The sequence below is a fragment of the Atta colombica genome, unplaced genomic scaffold (assembly GCF_001594045.1).
Source record: "Atta colombica isolate Treedump-2 unplaced genomic scaffold, Acol1.0 scaffold198, whole genome shotgun sequence".
Classification (NCBI taxonomy): Eukaryota; Metazoa; Arthropoda; class Insecta; order Hymenoptera; family Formicidae; genus Atta; species Atta colombica.
Window position 1 is genome coordinate 3601636 of NW_017259291.1, and position 5477 is coordinate 3607112.

Sequence of the window (5477 nt, forward strand, 5' to 3'; positions counted from 1 at the left end):
TTCTCGTTTGAGTTTTTATGTTTTAAAAAATTTTTTTCATTATAATTGACTCTTAAGTATACATTCTTGATATTATAACTTAAATTAAGAGTTTATTCCTTTATTCCTTTATTCTTATAATTTATTCCATTTTGAAAACACATTTACTACATTTCGAATCTACACATATTGAGAAACATGTCTGATTGGCTTAATTAAAATTCTAATTAAAAATGGATGAATCATAATTTTCTAGTTAAATATACTAGAATTCTAATTAAAATAACCGGAATTCTGATTGACAATGGATGAATCAGAATTCTTCTAGTTTATCCACTTTCAGCCAGACATTTTTCTCAGTGTACAGGTGCGAAGTATTCATTTAGAAAAGTAGACGCCCGTTCTACTACAATCTTATGCGTATCTGTGAATTCCTTCGTTATACTACAATCTACAATAGCGTATTGCCGGTCTGCCTGTTGTTGAGAAATAGCACGCCAGCAGTTTAGCGTACAAAGCTTATTCTACAATGGACTTGGAACGCACGACGGTCGCGTAACAGATCGTAAGACGTGAGAGACTTGCATGCGCAGAGATCTGCAGGGACGCGAGGCACATTCAACTCGTGCATTCTGGAGCAGAGTGACGTGCGTTCTACGTCCCATTGTGATATGGCCTTAGCCATAGAGGTCCGGCGAGGATAATCCGATAGAGCATTGTGCGTGGTCGCGCCGCGTGGCGCGTCGCCGCGTCATCCGGCGCAACGAGCGAGCGGACTATGGACGAGCGCTCACCGCTCGGCGTTCCCGCTCGCGTGAGCGTGAGCGCGAAGAACACGAGTAGGTGAGGAAGTAAGGTAGGCCGATATAGGAGGACACGAGGAACGGCACGCATACTACGTTATCGCACGCATACTCGGACGTGCGAAAACGGAGATGAGGAGGAGAAGAAGGAGTAACTGGAGGGCAGGAAGGAGGACGTCAGAGAGCAAGATGGCCGCCGCAACGGCGGCAACGCGATCCAGTCCTCTCTACAGGGAAAAGCGTCGGACCTCCGCGTCGTCGCCCATCTCCCCTTTTAATTCCCACCGCTGTCCTTCGTCTGTACTTGGTGCCTCCTTCGTCCTCCTGCCCGTCTTCTCCTTGCCCTTTCTCACCTCCCTTCCCTCTTTCCCGGCGTGGCTGCCTCTTTCTCTTTCTCCTCTACTGCCACTCGCGCTTCTCCCGACTGTTTTTCTTTCTTTCTCGCTCCGTTTCTGTCGCACTCTCGCTATCTCGGTCTCACCGACAACGATTCCGCTCCGTTCGTTCTCCAATATACGCTCTCCCTCCTTCGGGCGATCGCCATGATGCCACGTGATCGAGAAGCGTTAGGCATTTTATGCGAGCGGCTATCCAGAAAACCGGCACAAAATCGTCGATCCGTACGTTTATCGAATTACGATGGTGCCTGTCGACAGACATCCACTTCTCTGTCTGTCTCTTCTGGTCGCAAGACTATATATCCTCTTTTAGCAAAGCCGATAAAAAAAACTCGGCTGCCGTTCAACGTTCTGTCGATCAATCGTGTCGATCAATAAAAATTAGTGAGGAAATTAGGAATTAAAGAAAGTTTATAAAATTCATGAATTTTAATATATCATGGAAAATAAATCACGATATTAACATACTTTTCTAGATCTTATATTTTAACGCTATTCATATATCATAAAACCAAACGTTAAAAAAGTCGCGCGATTAAATGTAAAATGAAGTTTAGATACAGCTTAACGAAAGTCGTCTATCCTTTTCCGATTTAATCATCGTAACTTTTTTTCATTAAGTCACGCCCATGTCGCCTATGTAGCAGCGTGACGATGTCTTCGAGACGATAAGAAACCGAGGAAAGTAAGCAATTAGCGCGTGAGACGCAATGACGCGTCTCGTCGAGCGATCGTTAATTAGCAAATTCCGATAGAATTTCGATACCTTGCGAAGTGTCCCTCTTTCTCTCGAGTCGACAACTCGGCGCGCCTATAAGGATTGCGAGAGATAATCGCGAAATCGAGCCGCGCGAGAGCGCGGTTTCATAATTATCGGCATCGCCTGAAATTATTAGTCATTAAAGAGTATTGTCGGTCGTATCGGTCGGACGGAGATCGTAATTGCGCACGTTATCTCGCGAATATGTCTAGCATCGAGAAACAACTGCGTTACGTTCCGTTTCGCTCGGACACGTGGAAGTTAAAAAAAAAAATATCGATAATTGCAACGCTGAAAAATGCAGGGAGAAACATTCAGACATTCAAACGCGCGTAATCACTTAGCGCGCGATATGTCGACGCGAGTAATCATCTCATATTATTTACATTCTTTAATCTGCTAGAGGTAGTAGATTTTTATGCGAATAATGTATTAAGATAATCGATGCGCATGGTGTAATAATCGACGGATTTCCTTCATTTTGCCAATAATCTGCACGTTCGTAATCAATTATTGCACATAGAACACTTTGTTTTTGATTATACTACATTCGATATTTTTTAACCTTCCGTTTGCAATTTGAATTTTTTTTTGGTGAACAAGAAATTTCACTCACGTTTTTGCACAAATTTAATTTTTATTAAAAAAAAAGTTTTTAACATTCGAATTAAAAAACTTTATTCAATAAAAATTATTAAATAAAGTTATTTAGTAATTTAATAGAGATGTAATTGTTTAATGTATAGAAATGTTATTTAATAATGTTAAAGAGATGTTGACAAATAATCCTGATTTTTTTTAAAGCCTAGAACAGTAAAAAAAACTTGAACTCGACAAAAAAGATAGCAAATGGAAAGAGTTAAAAAATGAATGATTGAAGAGATGGAGGATTAATAATTTTTTATATCTCAGCTAATAACTTAATTTATATATCTCAGCGCTTAGCACATTTCTCCGACAATCCCCTCATATATCTCCTCATATACAATATTTCCACTAATATTAATGTAATAGTTACGCAATTAGATATGTTTTGCGTCACGACAGGAGTAAAAAAAAAGAGTATATGAATCGGCGCGATATACGTTTTACAAATCGGCCGAATTACAGAAGCAGATTACTGAGTAAGATAGTTGCATCTATCTTGACTGATTATATTATATTAATTACAATGCGATGGACAGCTGGAATTAGATCGAGGAAACAGCCATAATTGATCGAGAGGGAGTGTCGCAGAGGCCGTTTGTCATCGGGCGCGCATTAATTCGTACAATTTTGCGGTCCGCGATCGCGCACGGCGGAAGGAGGGATAATTGCGATTGGTTCGCACTATCTATCTAGGAACGCGATCGAGAGAGCCGGATGCCTTTTTGCTCGCCACGGTGCGGCGAACGGGCGATCGAAAAGCGCTCGTGGAAATGTACTACGAACACTCGGTGGAGTCCCGCGAGTCCGGCCGTCAGATACACGTAATAACACCCTTTAACGCGGTACACGCTTGGCAATAACGTTGCAATGCGTCGGGTCCCCGGTGGATCCCGGCGGGGTCCCGGACGCGCAGCCGGTGCTCGAACTGCTCGAAGGGGGTAGCGGGCGCGCCTCCGCCCAAGTCCGGAGTCCGGACATCCAATAAGTGATTTCACGGCAACCAACTCTCGACGCGGAGCGAATTCCCGCCGTCCACGTCGATCGGCGCGACGCGGCGCGGCGGAAAACCGGCGCGTTCCCTATCCATCTGTCTGGACTTTCCTTTGCTCTCGTTGCTATACGTTATTCCGAGCGTAACACGGGTGTCTTGCCGCTGATTGCGACTTGCCCGATAAACAGCAGTATTGCCGTCTCGCTCGATTTGAGATTACGCTCCGCGTCTCTCTTTTTCCCTCTCCTACGCCTGCTATTCGATCGTATATTATTATACTGTATGTTATTACGCTCGCTATTAGATCTGCTTCACTCAGACGCAGGAAGTTCAGTGAACCGTGGATCTAATAAACTAACTTTGATACGCCACAAAAATATAATGTAACTCAAAGCAATATATCATTATTTTTATTGTAATTAAAGAGAGGTGTTTAGAATATGAAAGAATCCTCCGGAATTAAAATTGTCTTTTAAATTTTTAATTCGATGTCTCTTTAACACTTTGTAGTGCACACTGAGTCCATTTTTATACAGGCAAAATTTCACTTTCACTTTTTAGCACAAATTTAAATTTCAAATAAAGATTTTAATCTCAAAATCAAATAAAGATTTTGAATTAAATAACAATTTAACAATGTAACAGAGATATTGAAAAGTAATCTTGAATTTTTCTAGATTTTTATCTAGAAGCTCAGAACAGTAAAAAAATTTTTGACAAAAAAGATCTAGAATGTCTACATGAAGTAAATAAAAATATGTGTGCCTAAAGGATTAAATTCGATATCTTAAGATTTCTTAACATCTAAATATATAATTTAATATTAACATTTTTATAGTCATCATCAATTTAGCAATTTTTTTAATGAGTTAATAATCATATAATATACTTAATAATTATTCATGGTTGTTAATGGCAAGCTATCATGATATCTACAGAACACCACATTTAGCTATAATTTATTTAGCTACATAGTAACAGTTTACTATAACTATAAGGTTTTCGTCTGATAACGCTCTTTGCGGCAACGACGAAATATTATGTAAAACTAATAAAATGTGTTAATGCAAGAAATTGATTATCATAATAATTAACATTATTGCACACTAATACTTAAATATGCATATTGCATTATTATTCTCTCCCATGTTCTCGAGGCAAAAAATTCAGATAAACATTAGCCGAGCTGAAATCATCAGCATGTTCGCGGAGTGCACGGCCCAAGGCAAAAATTTAATAACGGCTTTCCTGATCACTGGATATCCGCAATGATCGACGGCATATCCATCCTCCCGTGCTTAGTTCTTTTTATTTACCCATCATTTTTACTAATATCAGTGATTTAATAACAGCTATTATTGCAATTTATTACACCGGCTCTGCGCGTGATGTTATCCGCAGTTGTATCAAACTCCTCTCGTAGTTTAAAATGTCTCGATTGTCATGGCAAATTGTATGCAATATGAATATTTATACAATTAATATATCGAACTTTGTAATAATTTATCCAATGATGTCTTAAACACATTTCGCTGAATGGCGATCGCGGAACTTGTCAAAATCTGACACACGGTTACAAATAGTAGAAGCCATAGTCGCACTCCAGGCTTCAAGACAGTTTGATTAATAATGCAGCATGCTAATACAAATCAATAGATGTCGGATGTTAATCTCGATTGGTCGTGAACTTAATAACACTTATCCCAGCAGGATACTCATAAATATAACGGTGACGATCGTTACCATCTCACCGACATTATCGCTCAAGCAAAAGAATTTGCACGAGTCAAATCTTTGAACGATCCCCATAAGTCGAGATAATTGAAGGAACGCATAGGAAATCGCCTACGTCGACGGTAAAAAAAAAAAAAAAAAAAAAAAAAAAAAAAAAAAAAAAG